Genomic DNA, 17,040 nt, shown 5'->3' on the forward strand with positions numbered 1-17,040 from the left:
GATCCTTACACAGGTCCTTGCACTTTATGCCACATGCACTTAACCCGCAGCACTACCGCCCGACTCCCCGGTTCCAAGCTTTTATGAGTCATGTGGCTTTCTGAATCTTGGGCCATAGAATATGCCCCCATCCCTCTGCCTGGTCAGTGGAAGGAAGGCAGGGTCCTGAGCATGTCATATCTCTGTGCCCCTCCCTACTCCTGACCTTGACATGCAGGCCCCTGCCAACAGTGACCTTGCCCCTTCTGCAGAGGTGACTGGTCACCATCCCTTCAGGGCCCCTCCAAAGATTTATAGAGTGTGTGTGTCGGGGAGGTGGCTCTCAGCCCTTACAAAGTCCGTGTGTTAGGAAAACCTTAGCTATTGGAAGTGCCTCTTCCTCTCTGGGCTCTGGCTCTCTTGAATAGGATAGTGAGAGGGCTGGGACAGAGATTCAGTTCTCTTCAAAATTGATTTCATGTCTTGGCTGGAAGATAGCTCACTCAGTAGAATGCACACTTTACCATGTGCAGTGACCCAGGTTCTAACCTCCAGCCACCACACGGAGGCACCTTCCATGTGCAAGGGAAGCTTCACGAGCAATAGAACAATGCTGTAGTCTCTCCCCCCCCCCCCCTCTCTCTTTCTCTCAGTCTAAAAAAGGGAGAAACTGTTGGGAGCTGTGGAGTCACACAGGCATGCAACCCCAGTAATGACACTGGTGTGTGTGTTTGGGGATGGGGAGGAAATGATGTCCTGTCTTATGGCTCCAAATGCAAGGAAAGGAGCTGTACAGAGGGGCTTGGTGCAGACAGCTAAGCAACTCCTGGCTCATAGCCCGTGATGGCCTCTGGTAAAGACCAGCCCCCCTCCCAGCATTGGCTCAGCCCCCCATACCCACCACACACACATATATTCCACATCCACAACCCACACTCTGGGCAAGTGTAGCCCATGAAATCCCCCAACTTGCCCAGCACCTCCCAATGCCCCTTGTCCAGGGCTGAGCAGTCTCTAAGTGCCCCTGCACTAAGTGAATCCACCAAGTTCCAGGACCATCTCACACTTGAGTGTTAGCACTCTCTCTGGCTGCCCCTTTTACTTTTATACCCCGCCTGGGCTCCATCCAGAGCCACAGGGAGCCAGAAGTACCTGGATGTCTTTTTAATGTGTAAAGGTGATAGGAATCACCTTTTACACACACCAACACACAACCCAGAAAGGCCAGTTCAGAGAGAGGGGAGAGAGGGGCTTTCTGAACCGTCTGAGCACCCGGCATCCACTGACCCAGGCCTTCATGCCACAAATCTGCTGTGCAGGTCCAGAGGTAAATAAACCAAAAGTGTTATGGAACAGGCATGGGAGACAACATAATGGTCATGCAAAAAGGCTTTCATGCCTGAAGATCCAAAGTCCAGGTTCAATCCCCATCACAATAAAGCAGAGATGAAAAGAAAGGGAAGATGTCATAGCACCAGCAAGCTAACTCTCCCAGTTAGTGCTCCTGTCAGGGAAAGGCGCTAGCATTTAAGGAGACTGGAGACCAAATGGGTGAAGGAGGAAGGAGCTTTGTTTCGAGTTGACCGGGAGTCCAGATCACCCTGAAAACTCCGGCCCTGAATGGAAGTTTAACAGTATCTACAGTCTACGGTGTGAAAGCAAGCTAAGTTAGCTTCAGGTTACGGAAGTAGTACGAGCGAGCAGTTCTCCCGCTTAGGGATGCATCCGGAACTAGGGTACAGGGAATCTTGTTTTTCTTTCTTTCTTTTTTTAAATTTACTTTTTATTTAAGAAAGGATAAATCAACAAAACCATAGGGTAGGAGGGGTACAACTCCACACAATTCCCACCACCCAATCTCCATATCCCATCCCCTCCCCTGATAGCGTTCCCATTCTCTATCCCTCTGGGAGCATGGACCCAGGGTGGTTGTGGGTTGTAAAAGGTGGAAAGTTTGGCTTCTGTAATTGCTTCCCTGCTGAACATGGACATTGACTGGTCAATCCATACTCCTAGTCTGCCTCTCTCTTTCCCTAGTAGGGTGGGTCTCTGGGGAAGCGGAGCTCTAGGACACACTGGTGGGGTCTTCAGTCCAGGGAAGCCTGGCCAGCATCCTGATGACATCTGGAACCTGGTGGCTGAAAAGAGAGTTAACATACAAAGCCAAACAAATTGTTGAGTAATCATGGACCCAAAGGTTGGAATAGTGGAGAGGAAGTATTAGGGGGGTACTCACTGCAAACTCTAGTGTACTTCTGCTTTCAGGTATATATTTTGCACTAGTTTATGGATACGTGTGAACATATGCTCTCTCTCACAGAACCTGATCTATATCTAGGTTTTGGGACTTTGTTAGAAAGTGAACTACCTGAGATGAAATTAGAGTGTACTATAAAAGGAAAGGTCTCACCCAAGTAATGAAGCTGAAGGGTTGTCATTCCACACGTGAAGTCTCTGGACACAGTCTGAGCTGAAGCATGTTGAGGTGGCAATCGTTGCGTTGATTAGGTTGCGATCGGCAGATGCAATATTATTTGATATGGATTGGGAGAGGCATGCGGGAAAGTGGGCCCTACCCTAAGGTTCCAGGACTGGGGGAAATATAGGCTCTATAGTGGAGATGTGAGGTTCCTGCTGTCTTAGGGTTCAAAAAGTCAGTGGGTAGTTAATGTTATCATCACATTAATTGGTAATTGGGTTAACTTTGAAAAGTCCTTTTGTTAGGGTTTGCTGTACAGTACCCAGTATCTTGTTTATAGCTGTGCCATTGGTTGCTTCTGGGGAATCTTGTTTTTCAGGAGTGAGGGAGTGGGGGAATCTTGTCCTTCACGACCAGGAATGAGGGAGTGGGCAAGCTTACTGAAATTCCCCTCAGCTAAAATTTTCCGAATTCTTTCTGATTCCCTCCCACTCCTGCTTCGTCTTGTGTATGACCCACATTTGAGCTTAGCCCCTTGCTGCACTGGAGGGAGCTTTTCAGTACTGTGATTTCTTGCCTCCTGTCACACTGTCTCTCTATTTCTCTCTTTTGCTCTGAAAATTATCATCTCAGTGTGGTGAAGCTCTGGTGTCTAAAAATAAGAAGAAGAAGAAGAAGAAGTCACAGACAGCCAGCCCTATCTGTGGCTCCACCAGCCCTACAGAGACTAAAACTCTCTGTCTTAGGAAGGGAGGGGCACAGGAGGGGTGCAAGCAGCTTAGTGTGGGCCCCTCTGGGGCGGGCTCTGACAGTGGGTCCATTGTCGGTCTCTCCCTGTGGCCACCATTCCACCTGACCCAGCCCAGGGCCTGGCATCACTGCCTGCCAGTCTGTGGAGGTGGGGAGGCCACCCCAGTGATAGTGGTTGTTGTGGGTCATGGCTGTTGGTGGCTGTTGGGAAGCTCTGCCCTCCCCTCAGCTCCAGGGAGTTGCACCCTGGCAATGCCCCTGGCTGTGGTGGAAAGATTGTCTCAAACCTTAGAAACTCTGGTTGAGCCAAGTGCCAGCCCAGTGGCTGTGGGCATGAGTGGAGGGGCAAAGTAGGTGCTTCTGTGTCCTGAACTGCCAGCACCCCCTGACATGCCAAACCCTACCCTGGCAGCCCCTGCCTGTCCCAGGCCTCCTCCAGGGTCGAGGATTGATTTCCCAGGAGCAAAAAAGCCCTCATCAGCTACACTAGGGAGGTCAGGGACATGGCTGTCACTTATAATGTGCCCAAACCCAGTGATAGCCTCAGCAGATTTGTTGGTTCAGCTTCAAGGTGAGGTCTCAAGCTTCGTGCCCCTGACTGAGTTCCAGCCGCCTTCATATCCTGAGCTCCTACAGGTGCCACCCTCACCCTGTGACCCCACAGCCTAATTCTATCTGCTCTGGACCATGCAGCCTTTGGAGAGCTGAGTGGCGTGGATGGACCTGCTGCCTGCTGCCTCCAATAAAGCCCTCAGGTGACGACTGGCTCACTCCTACCGGGGAAGGCCACCCTACCAGATGGGGACCTGATGGGCTCTGCTGTGCTGGAGAAGTGGCAGAGACAGAGAGGAGTCTATGCGGGCAGGGGCTTCGCCAGCCTCAGCTACCCCTGGGGTATATGCACCTAGGCCTGAGCAGAGCCTGAGGACGTGCAGCAGAGATAGAGACCCAGAGACAGATGGACAGAGTTGCTAAGAAAAACTGACAAAAACAGGGAGAGGAAATAAGATCAGCCCACAGGACACGCAGAGACCCAGAAGAGGAAGGGGAAAAGACGACAGGCACATGGGTAGGGAGGATTTTGGTTTTTTAAGTATCAACAAGAACTCCACAGTGAGATGACGTGAAAGAGAAAGCGAGAAGCTCAGAGACAGAGAGCAGAGAGAATGCTGGAGGCAGGGAATGAATGGAGATGCATTTGGGGTCCAGCAAAGGAGTGGGCCGGAGGTAGGCACTAGCTCTGCTTGACCTCAGCCAGGAGCAGAAGCAATGAAGGGCCACCAAAATAGCTCACTTGGGTAGTGTGCTTGTTTGTCATGGGTGTGACTCAGGTTTCAGATTTGAGTCTGGTCTCCATGGCATGAAGGGAACTTCAGTGTTACGGTCCCTCTCTCTCTCTCTGTCTCTCTCTCTCTCTCTGTCTCTCTCTCCCTCTTCCCTCCCCCTCCCTCTCCCTTTTCCCTTCCCCTTCTCTCTCCCTCTCCCCTCCCTTTCCTCTCTTTCTCTCTCCCTCCCTCCTTCCCTCTCTCTCTCTTTCCCTCTCTCCCTCTCCCCCTCTCCTTTTGTCCCTCTCTGCCTTTCTCCCTCTCTCTAAGCCTTTCTGCCTCTATATAAGCAAAGAAGGAGGGAAGAGGAAAAGCAGTGCAATGCACACCAAACCCAGGTCAGCCCCTTGTCCCCTGAGTGTCTTGAGCCTGGAGCCTTTCTTTTGAGTTAGAATAGTCTTCACGACCCCAAAGAAACCCACCTCTTAGTCTTTGCTTTTCCTGTTCTCTGTCTAGAATACCTGGAGTACCCCAGGCCCAGCATTTGGGTAAATTGTATTTGTCTAAATCACGTTCATCTTTAAATGCCAGCCCTTTCAGGAAGCCTTCTCTGCCTTCCACTCTCACTTGGAACTCCCTACCTCCCCTTCAGGGGTATGGTGTTTCCTCTAGTGGAAACCCTTCTTACCACCACCACCCACACACACTCTGTCTGGAGCTCCTTAAGCAAGAGCAGGGCCAGATTTCAATGCTGGTGACCACATACATCACTATTGATCTGAGGCTTCCTCTTCATTACCCGGTGCCTCCTGTCTGTCTGCGAGGCCAAAGATGGGAGTTCATTAAAATCAATGGTGAGTGGTTACACAAGTACACAAAACCCTCCATTCCCCAAATTTCAATCCCCAGTCCAGTCTTTTCCTGACAGCAGTCAAGGAAAGAAGGTTCCCAGGGTCCATATCCTCACCCACCCTGTGAGATGGCCTTGTCACTGCCCCCCACCATGCAGGCATAGAGAGGCAGCTGAGGACCAGCAGGCAGCTGCAGAGTGAAGGCACAGGTCCACCAGGCCTGGGAGGGGACCAGGCTCCCGCCTCTCTGGTGGAAACAAGGGGGCAGCCCACTGCTCTGGCTTCTGTTCTGGAAGAGCAGTGAGCAGTGCACCCCCAGGGCCCACTCAGCCTGTGTCCATGACAACCGGCCTCTGACAGCCCCTCCCCTACCAGTCTGTCCCTGACTCAGGCTGAGGCCACCAGTGTCCTTGAGTTGGGGGCGGGGTGGAGGCTGAGTTCGCCACCTGGGAGGCTGCCTGCCCAGATGCCGGGCTGCCACTGCACTGACCCCAGCCCATTCCAGCTGTCTGGACAATGTAACCTCCTCTCCTGGGGAGGTGTTTGTCCAAAAAGCCGTCAACAAGTATCAGCTAAGGGCCTGCCTGAGCTGCCCTCAAATGACTCTGGGTACAGTCAAGGAAATTAGAGCAGGAAAAGATGGTGTCTGAGATGGGGCAGCTTGAGGGGGGCAAAAGAACCCCTACTCAGTAATGGGGGAGCAAGGGACAGCCACCCCCCCCCCCAAGGACCAAAGAGACTTCATCAGAGACACATTTGGATGGGTTGCTAGAGGATCAATTGGATTTTCCTTTTTAAAAAATATTTATAAGCACACATGGCTTTTAAAAATAGCAGTGCCTTTTGCCCCTACTTGATCTTATGGATGTCTACTGCTATCTCTGTTCGACAGATGAGAAGGTTGAGGTTCAAAGACAAAGGGATTTGCCCAGATGTGTCCAAGGCAAAGCCAGAACTCAACCCTAGGTGCTAGGAGTGAGCTAGAAGTCACACGCACGCGCGCGCACACACACACACACACACACACACACACCACATGAGGCTCCTGCTTTTCATGGGAACAGGACCTAGAGAGAAATCCTAAAAGGGTGTGTTCAGGAGACAGAGACTGAACTCTCCTGCCTGGAGAGTGGGACTTTCAAGGAAGCAGAGCCATAAGGCTGAGGCTAGACAGTTGGGCACACTGCATGCTGGGAAAGGAGAAAAGAGCAGGGATTCCTTCAATAGATAGGCCTGGGTTCAAGTCCCAGCTCAGCCCCAAAGAAGCTTCAGAAGACCATCTCAGTACCCTCAGCCTGCTATGTAGCACAACTTGGAAATCCACACTCCCTTAGCAAAGGTGAGTCCACCCCCAAACCTGGTGAACTCCAGATGCCAACCCTGTGCCAGAACCACCTGCCATGTACCAGGCACCTCTCTTAGTGCCTACCTCTCTTAGTGCTCATAAGTACAGAGGAAGGGACCTATCCCCCCGCCATGAGCTCACTGAGTACAGAGAAGTGGAGAAACACACCCAGAGTCTCAGAGCTGGACAGCAGTAAGCTAGGACATAGCCTATCTGTTTGACTCAGAGCCAGAGCCTCTCCACCACCTCAGCTCTCCCTCCTACCCTCACCCATCAGAGCCCCAGACTCAGGTGGCATCTCAGTGGGGCTCCCGGCTGCAGGCCCAGCCCTCTGTACAAGCGAGGCAGCCCTTGTCTGCCTCCAGGGTCCTGCCAGCCTGATGGGCTGGGGAAGGCTAATTGGGGCTGGCTTTGCACTCCCTACAGCCTTATCATCTTTACATTAAAAAAAAAAATTGTCTTTAGTATGCAAAATTTTTTCACCATCTGCCTTGCCTTGGCAGGATGCTTGCTGAAAATATCTCTCTTCCTCTCTAATTCCCATAATTCCTGGGGGCTCTGGGAGCCTCCGGGTGGAGCAGCAGCAGCTCACAGCCTGCTGGCTGTCCCTGTGCCAGGCAGACACGGAAGGCCCACAGGTATCTCCTCTCCTCCAGCCATGGGTGTTATGTCCCCTACTGGGGGAACAGAGCTGAACAGAAGCTCATACCTAGAGCTAAGACTCACAAACTGCCCAGGTCAGCCCCCTTTTTCTGGTGTCACGATGCCCTGACTGGTACCCAGGGTCACAGAGAGGTGATGGTAGAGAAGAGCCTGGAAGCAGGTCCCCCAAATACCAGGGCAATGCTGCAAGGTCAAACAGCCAGCCTCCTGTCCATCCCCAGACCAAGCCAGGTGTCACCACAGGACAGCAGCTGCCACATGCATCCTTTGAGGTAGTTGGAAAAGACTTTTCCAAAGGGAAGACTTCCTCCCACCTTCATGGACCAAAACTCTGAGTTTCCATGGTGACAGTCAAATTGCTAATCTATCCAAGAGTGAGCCAGAAAAAAAAAAAAATGTTGCTGGCTTATTCCCAGAGAAGCAAGTGTGACTGGCTCCGGGGCTATCCACAGCTTGCAGGGAAGACAGCAGTGGGGCAAGCCTTCTGGGGCATGAGGGGAAGACCTCCAAGATATTAGGGTCCTAGGCTGGTGGTCGAGGAGCTCAGGCCACTGTGCAGAGGAGTCTGCCCACCTCCCTGCCTCCTGGAAGAACCCACGGGAATCCATTTGGTGACACCTCCTTCCTGGGAAGGCCGTTAGGACAGTCTTTTCCTTGGTGTTTTCCCAACTTCAATCTGAAAGACCACCGTGGGCAGAATACAGGAGCTCAGCGTTAGCCATGCCCAGCTCAGCCTTTGGGGAAGGGAGGGGGGGCATCAGACTTGCCGTGGGTTTTGTCGAGGATGGAAGAGCAAGGGCCAAAAGATTTATGAGCCTAAAAGCTTTGTTAATAGACCCAGAAGATTTATGATCACAGCTGCTGTGCAGGAAGAAGGTGGCAATTGCAGTCGAATGGCACATCAGCCAAGAGTGGGGTTTTTACGGTGACATTTGGAGGAGGAGCAGGAGGAAGAAGAACTTTTTCTTCCTTTGCTGCAGGAGAAAGCCCGGAGTGTGTGGTGAACTGTGTCTGTGCTGGGCTGAGCCAGGGGCATGCTAAGCAGTGTCTTCACAGAGTTTCTCTCCCACGGACACTGGGTGCCAAGGCCAGGTGGAGGCACTCCACACACCCTAGGCCTGTTCCTTTGCTGGGATTGATTGCAGTGGGTTTGAAATGGGGTTAGGGCTTGCACCATGTAGGCCTCTAAATTAAGGCCTGGCCCTGACTGTCACCCCAGACACAATAAGCAAAGATGCTCAGGCTGAGGGGACATGTGTCCAAAAGAACATGTGTCCTTGTCAGTGGCTCCTTCTCTGCTGTGTGATGCCTTCATGAGCTCAGCCACCACCCAGGGCTGTTCACTCACTCCCACCCCAACCCCCTCCACTGCTCTGGCCCTCTGGGGGCTAGGAAAAGTGACAACAAACCCATTGCCTTGTGTGTGAGAGGGGTCATTTTTCTAAACCTGGCACGGCATGGGCACTCTGAAGTAAGGTGCCTGAACCCTGCCTCCTGAATTGGTGTTTGGGATCAGACTTCCCACAACAACAATACTGTTCTCCCAGCACGGCCAGGCACAGGCTTCCACAGGCCTAGCTAGCTCCAGCCCACAACACGACCCTGGATGGCAGATGACTAAGGGGAGGAAGGAGGGCCACGCTCCCTTTTGAGCTCTCAGTATTCCATGCCCTTTTGCATCTGCCTGTTAACACCCAAAGGTCCATCAGTCGCTTGGCACGCTACAGCCTCAGGGCCATCCAGACCACACAGGGTCAGGCTGTCAAGGGGCTGGGAAGTCCCTCAGGAGGGATGTATAAACTGTACTAGAGCACTTCTGCAAGAGAGGTGGGAAAACTAGTGTAGAGAGTCCACAGGGGTCCCCACCTCCTCACACTCTGATGCTCCCCAGCCCCACACCTGTGCAGGTCAGGAGGAGTCAAAACCCTCCCTGACTCCTTAGCAGCTGCCTTAAGGGGACTGTGGGGAGCTGCTGGCTGCCTCCCACTCCCTTTGTGGGGGACCCATGGGGCTGCAGTTTAGTCAGTCAGTGAGTCAAGCATACGCAAGTGCTTCAAGAAAGAGTGCCCTTGAGGCCTAGTCCTGGATGGATTCACGATCAGAGAAATCCACTCCTGGACCCAAGAAGCAGTTGCAGAGTGAGTCAGGGCTTCACTGTGTCTCCTAATGCAACGTGAGGGGACATGCGTCTGTCTCAGAGGTCTTCTTGGTCCCTTTCTCCTATTCTGTTGGGTTGTCAGAAGAATCATGGCACATTTTTGCACAGATTAAATATGTCATGACTTTTCCCACAACCCAATACATCCTAAAAATGCAAATGGCAGAACTCTTCCTTGAGGACAGGGAAGAAGTAGCAGGCAGAAATGGGGAGACAGGGCCAGGGGTAGATAGCATGATGGTTATGCAAAGAGACTCTCAGGCCTGAGGCTCCAAAGTCCCAGGCTCAATCCCCTGCACCACCATAAACCAGAGTGGAGCAGTGCTCTGGTAAATAGAAATTTGAAACTTAAAATAAAATTTAAAAATGGAGAGTCAGAATTCTTTTCTGGAAAATCTGGGAAGCTTTGCATTCAGATCACTCTCATCCATCAGCCCCAAGGGGGGACTGGGGGATAGGCAAACTAAGAAAGCATCAGACTTTTTTTTTTTCTTCCTCCAGGGTTATCGCTGGAGCTCGGTGCCAGCACTACCAACCCACTGCTCTTGGCAGCCATTTTTTTTAACTGGACAGGACAGAGAGAAATTGACAGAGTGATACCTGCAGACCTGCTTCACCCTGCAGATGGGAAGCAGGAGCTCAAACCCAGATCTTTGCACAGGTCCTTGCACTTCTTGCTATGTGCACTTAACTGGATGCGCCACCACCTGACTCCCAGAAGGCATCAGACTTGTACATCTGAGTTTCCTGGTTCCTTTCCTAGTGTTGTACATACGAAAGTAGTGCTCTGGCTTCTCTCTCTCATGTGAAAGTCTCATATGCAGCCCAGAGGTCTGAGCAGACTTACTTCCTGCTGGCATTTTTGCCTTGTCAGGACTCTCCCATGCAGGCCACTCTGGAAGGGGCCAGGTCGATGGCATGAACCCTTCCTCTGTGGGTTTTGTTCTCATTCTCCACTCCCTGTGGCACAGGGCTTTCCAGCAGGTGGAATAAGAGTCTGCTCACTTGGTGCCTAGGACAGCGCCTAACACATAGTCCTCAATCCCTCTGTGCCCAGCACTGTGCATTCTCTAAGACTTGCCAGTCCCCCTCCCCCCCAGCCACCAGTCTGCCTGCTCAGTCACCTATGAGAGTGGTTCCTGCAATCCCAAGTCTTTCTGTGCCATTGTACTTGATATTATAATCCCATCATTTAATTAAATGTTCTGTAAATGGATGAAAAGATTCAGAAAAGACACAGTTGTTTCATTAAAAACCAAGACTTTGGAAAGTCTCGCTAGAAGCTACTTGCTTTAAAAAAAAAAAAAAAAAAAGCTATTAAATTAGATGTGGGCAGGGCAACTGTTGGGAAAAAAATTAAAAAGCAACAGAAAGAAATGGAAAAATCGAAAAGGCGTCTGCCCTCGTCTGGCTTTGCCAGTGTCTCTGAGCTCGGCTCTGATTTAAAGAAGCAGAATCTAGGAGATGTAGGCTAGCAAACAAGGATCCAACAGGAAAAACCGAGTGGGCCAAGCTCAGAGGAGCTCCCAGGCCCTCCAGAAGAGGGGCGAATGGATGCACATTTCTGTGCTGACGATTAAAATAGAACATTTAACATATGAATGTGTTCTGTATTATGACTCCCACTGCTGATGAACCAGCCAAATATGGGTCTATTTAGTCCAGGAAAGAGGGTTTCTGGCCCAGTGGGTGTTCACTGGCAGTGCTGCCTCTCCTCTGCCCCTGGGCCCCAGTCCCACCAGGCTGGTGCACACCTGCATTCACAGAGCCCTGCTGGGAGGGGCTGGGCCACCCAGGGAGAAGAGTGAGGGCCTGTGAGCCCCAGACCAGCTCTCTGGGGGGGATCAGAGAGGGTGCGGAGCACAGGCTGTGGAGCCGGCCTACCAGGTTCAGAGTCCCAGCTCCCCACATACAATCTGGGGCAAGTGCCTCAGTTTTCTTCCCCCGGAAATGGAGTAGAACACTATTCCCTAGTGCTCAGCTCTAACTGGAGGTAGTGCCAGGGATGGAACCTTGAAGTCAGAACCACTTTGCGGAACCACTGTGCTACCTCCCCAGCCCTGTGTCCCGTCTCACAGGCTTGTTTTGAAGCATCAGTGTTGGCACAAGTAAAACACCTGTGATGCTCCTCCCTCCAGCCTGATGGCAGAGCATGGCCTGGTACTTCACGGTGTTGCCAGGTGCAGGCCTTGGGCATCAGGGCCTAGGCTGAAGGGACAAACTCCTTCTGCTGCAGCCTCAGCGTCTCTGCCATGGGGAGAGGTGGGGGGAGTGGGACCCTCCCTGCTGTCGCTGGCCATGCAGGCCCCAGCCTGCTCTTCGCATACCAGGCCTCCTGGGACTACAGACAGGAGTGGCCTCCTAGCCCCAGCCACTCCCTCCTCTCCCCAGACATGAGCAACCTGAAGCCATGGCTGCGGTGGCTGGTAGGGGTGACTTCCAACGCTGGTGTCTGTCTTTTCCAGTGGTTTCCAGTGACAGTGACAGTGACTCAGATCTCAGCTCCTCCAGCCTAGAGGACAGACTCCCACCCAGCAGTCTCCCGGCACCTTCTGCCCGCACACCTGGAGCTCCACCAGCCCACCGTGAGCATTCCCCAGGTGAGAGTTTGCCTCAGGAGAGACAAGAGCTATGAAAATGGGGGCAGCATTTCCTGTACAGCAGAAACCCCAGACTCTGCGGTGCTACACTGGCCTCTCCTTCCATTCAGCAGAAATGGGCTAGAGAGGGTAGACAGAAATACTTCCGACTTGGGCATCTCTGAGCCCGACCCCGTGAAGCACAGCCAGTGGGGGGCCCCGAGTTCCAGGGCAGAGAAAGCCTGGGAACACAGCGTCCCTTCTCTTAATTCATAAAGGGTCTTTGAAGAAATAGGACCCATTTCAACAGTGTTGCTCCAGAGGTCAGAGCTGAGGCTTTCAACAGATGTTTCAGGGAACCTGGTTGTTGAGCGCAGGAAAGGCTTACACCCTGAACTGGACTGAAATGCCTCAGAGTGCTCACCTGGGCCCCCGGCTGTGTGTTCTTCCATCAGAGCAGATGTGGAAGGAATGCCTGCCGCTGTGGCTCTGAACCAGAGGAGGCCACTGCCTGTTCCACATGCTCCCACCCCTGTGTCAACAGCAGACATGACTAGTTGATGATGCTGCTCCTTCCCACATGCTCAGAGCCCCATGGGACCTGAGCATTCTCCCCCGTGCAGCTTTGCAAGTGGTTCATAGCAAGAGGTAGAGATGAAAACTGGCCCAGACTAGACAATCTCCTGGAGCCCTGTAGGCCCAGGATTCTGCCTTAGAAAGACAGAAGGGAAACTGACCCACCAGTCTCAGCTTACACATACACACCAACACCAACACCAACACCAACACCACCACCACCATTGGAACTCTTGTCCCCTGGCTTCAGACCAGCTCTCAGCTGTGAGTGCAGATGGAGTGCAGTTCACAGGCTCCACACCTGCTCTCAGTTGAGCGAGGACTCACACACATGTGGGAGTGAGAACTCTACTTAGTAAAGGCAGTGCCTCGTAGTCCTCTCACTGGGTTGACGGGAACACACACCCTGCCACACACATACACGCTGTCATCGCCATAGCAGCAGAACAAATCTTCACTGTTGCTGATGTTCCTGTGGGACTTGCCCAACTTAAGCATTCACTCAAGGGGCTTTTTGTATGTTGGACAACCAGCAGTGTCCAAAAGTGGGGGGTATAGTCATGCTAGAAGACAGCAACTATATTGGGGCACATCCCAGGGTTAGGAGCTCTGGACAAACAGTCCCGTGGATGCCCAGTCCAATTCCAAATGAAAAGGCTTTATCAATAGGTCAGCAGCTAGGTGAGCTTATGTGGTGGAAGCATCTCTGTGTCAGCTCCGGCATAGAAGCAGCTCAGTCCCACACAAGGTCCTTTGCAGGTGGCAGCATGGAATCCCCCAAGACGTCAGAGAGCCAGAGCAGCCTGGCCAGTGAGACAGGGACAAGCCCTGCAGACCTGCATGTGGGCACCTCACTGTCACAGGACCCAAAGAGCCCTGGTGAGTACTACAGCCACCCTACCCCCCTGCTCCCCAACATGCTCCCCCTCCTCCCCCCTCCCCTTCCCCTTTCTCACTCGGCTTTGGAGAGTGTGACATTTTCAGCTTTCCCTATTTACTGAGTTCTGTGCCAGGTGCTAAGGAACCAGGCAGGCCAGACTCCAACCCTCCCTGCTATAAACAGGAAAGGGAGCCGGAATGGGACCCTCCCTTTCAAGTCTCAGTAACCACACCAATGGTTCTTGTCATCCTCTGCTTCACTAAACATCATCACCAACAGCCTTTCCCCAGAGCACAAGTTGTTCTTGTCCCAAGACCACCTACTAGGAGCCGGGCATCCCAGTGTGTGGCCAGCTGGGCCAGGTACAAGGGAGCAAAAACCTCCCTCCAAAAACCTCCCTCATATCAACTCAGCCAGAACACTGCAGCCCAGGACCCACCCCCATGCTAGGAGACCAGGGGGCCACTAGAGTTGGTGGCATAGAGCCCTGGCCTGCCCTCCTGCCTCCAAAGTTAAGCTTCCCATATGTGATCAGGGCCTTGAACCCAGGGCCTCACGCATGGTAAACTATGTGCTCTGCCAAGTGAACCATCTCCCGATCCAGCAGGAAGCCCCCATGGTGTAGAAACCAGGATCAGAATCCAATCTTTGTTCCCTACCCACCCCAGTGCCCATGCACCCCGCCCAGCCAGCTCCTCTCCCAATGGGCTCACTCAGATCATCAAAACCGATGCAGGTGCACCAGTGACCTCCTCCCTCCCCCCCAGTCTCCTCCAAGAGAGAAGCCCCAGCTGGGGTTTGGCGCCTCCAGGGCCAGTGTGCATTAGCCCATGGAGGCAGCGGAGACTCTAGGCAGGATTCTGTGTGGGGAGGAGAGTGGGAAGAATTGGGGGGCAGGAGTGGAGGAGCAGAGGCCTTGCCCACCCACCCCCTCCTCCCTATCATGCCCCCACGCACACTTCGGTGTCTTCTAAAGAAGACACAGGGCAAAGCAGGGTAGGCTGGTTGCAGGTAGAGGGAGACCCATAGGTGTGGCCGTGAGGTGGCCCCTCTCCTGCCTCCAGCCTTCTGGAATCTTCTGCAGAGCACACACTGAGATCAAGCAGCCCTGGGTCCTGGGCCAGCACTGCCTCCCAGGGCCCTGCAGACATTGGCACACCTTCAGGTAGAACTGCATAAAACTTCATCTTAGTAGGGCAGAAACAGTCAAACATTGACAATCTGATGTCATTCATCTTTATATTCAACCTCTCAGCACCTACCTCCACCAGTGCTAAAGTAGAGGTCCATCAAGTCCCTGCCAGGGCTGCAGGGAGGGCCAGTCTGGACTTTGTGTGGGCAGCCAGCCCTGAGGTATCTTTGGGAAATGTCTAGTCACATCTGGGGAGGGGGGGATGGTGAGTGGCCCAGAGCATAGAAAGGGGCACAGTGCTCAAGAGACAGGTCAGGAAAGGTGAAGTTTTCTGATATGTTTATTTATTTATTTTTATTATTGGATAGAGACAGAGAAATTGAGAGGGGGAGATATGGAGAGGGAAAGAGACAGAGAAATACCTGCAGCCCTATTTCACCACTCGTGAAGCTTTCCCCTGCAGGTGGGGATCAGGGGCTTGAACTCAGGTCCTTGCACACTGTAATATGTGTGCTTAATCAGTTGTACCAAGGTGAAGTTTTCTATTTACTTGTCTGCTGATTCCTGGTGTCCTCAGGTCAGCTGGCTTGACCCCTGGGCACTGAAGGCAGTGGTGATGCACCTGAATGGAGCTGGGCCCCGACTGCCAGCCCCCCACTTCTCTGGGGCCTCCCTCCCTCACAAGCAGCTGCAGGCAGAGTAGCTGCCTGAGGAACAGGGCATCCTAGCATGGTGCCTGCCTTCCCTGAAGCCACCTTCTGCTCCTTTCCAAAAGGTCAGGCTGTCACAGGGAAGGGGATCCACCTCTGCTCCATCAATCACAGCCTTTCTTTCTCTCCCTCAAAGGCAAGCGGCACACCTGGGCAGGTCCACGCTGCTGATACCGCCCCCAGCAACCCCTCTGCCTGGCCTGGTGCCTGGAGCAGCCTGTCCAGTGGAGGAGTTGGAGAGAGGCCACAGGAGCTGGGCCCTCCCTGCCTTCCTTCTGCCCAGCGCTGACCTGCCCTGCAGGACGTGACCTCCGGCTCAGCACACTGCAGCTTTAGGGCTGAGCCTGCTCCCCCAACAGTGCCTTTCTGCCCCCTCTCCTCCCACCCACACCCAGCCGTCCCACCCCACCGTGACCTCTATTTATTGTTCTCCCTGCCCTCACCCTCTGTATTTATCTCCAGGCTGCCCCGCGGCTCATCTTCAGTTGTCTTGTTCTAGCTGGGCAGCAGGGCCTCAGACTAATCCTGTGGGGCCTTCCCACATGCACTGCAGTTCCTCCCTGCAGCCCAGTGGTGGGAGCAGCAGCAGCCTCCCCTTCACCAGCCTGGGAGCTGCGCTTGAAATCTGGCTTCTTGGAGCCCCTCCGCCAGCCTCCCCGATTAGATTATCACTCGGTCTCCCCTCAGTTTACAGAGCTGGAAAGGGCTCTGGTGAACACTGTGAATTAGCTTCCACTGGAGAGTGGCCCTCAGCTGAGTCCCAGCCAGAGGTGAAGCTGCCCAAAGCCATTCACTCAGTCACTTCTTTCTCTTCAGGAGCTTTGGCTTGGCAGGAAGAAGGCTTATTTCAAAATGCAGACAGATGCTTCTGGAAAACCCCCTCCCTGAAGAGAGAGAGAGAGAGAGAGTGTGTGTGTGTGCCTCTGTGTGTGCCTCTGTGTGTGTATTGGTGTCACACCCACCCATCCCCTGCCCCATGTCCCTACCAGACCTAGTCCTGGAAGGGACCCCTCTCCATCACTCAGCCCTTCCCCCACACACACCATCATTAGCTTTTTTTGTCCTTGCCAGTGGCAGACAATTTAAAAAAACAAAAACACTGTTCCCCATGATAAGTTATGCTTCAGAATAGAAAAACAATAAAGATTAAAATTTGCATCGAGCTTGTGTTCATCAAAAGACCACAGTCGCTTGTTTTCCTGAGACATATCTATCGAAAAATGGATGAGAAAAAAAAAAAAAAGCAGTCCACTGATATACTGGAACACTTCCTAAGCTGCAGTAAAAGGAGTGAGCTTCATCTGTGTGCGTTCAAAGAGCTCACAAACTTGGCACTGAATGGAAAAAAACAGCAATGTCTATGTGTGGGGAGGGGGGATTTTAAGTATCCATACAAATCATCACATAAAGCTACACAAACTTCTATGTACATAAGAATGTTTTTAAATGAATGAGAGCTCTGGAGTGACTGGGCACATTCACATTTCCTCTGCCCCCAGAAGCCCCACCAAAGTGACTTACAGGGATAAAAATGGCACTTGCCACAAAGACCACAAGGGCAGGGGAGGGATGGCAGTGGAGAAGAAAGGCCTGGGGGAGCCAGGCAGTGGCACACTCTGCTGAGTGCACAAGGACCCAGGTCCAAGCTCCCAGTTCCCTCCTGCAGAGAGAAACGAGTGGTGAAGCAGGGCTGCAGGTGTCTTTTTCCATCTCTGCCTCTCCTTCCCCTCTTG

General features: G+C 52.8%; 1 long non-coding RNA gene across 1 annotated transcript; it reads left to right on the forward strand.

Annotated features, from left to right (window-relative positions):
* Positions 1–11,869: 11,869 nt before the first annotated feature.
* Positions 11,870–16,469, forward strand: LOC132542025 (uncharacterized). The gene is made up of 3 exons (XR_009553157.1): positions 11,870–12,030; positions 13,345–13,464; positions 15,444–16,469. It is a non-coding gene; the product is annotated as an uncharacterized LOC132542025 (long non-coding RNA).
* The last annotated feature ends 571 nt before the right edge of the window (positions 16,470–17,040 follow it).

Source organism: Erinaceus europaeus, chromosome 12 (genome assembly GCF_950295315.1).
Source record: "Erinaceus europaeus chromosome 12, mEriEur2.1, whole genome shotgun sequence".
NCBI lineage: Eukaryota > Metazoa > Chordata > Mammalia > Eulipotyphla > Erinaceidae > Erinaceus > Erinaceus europaeus.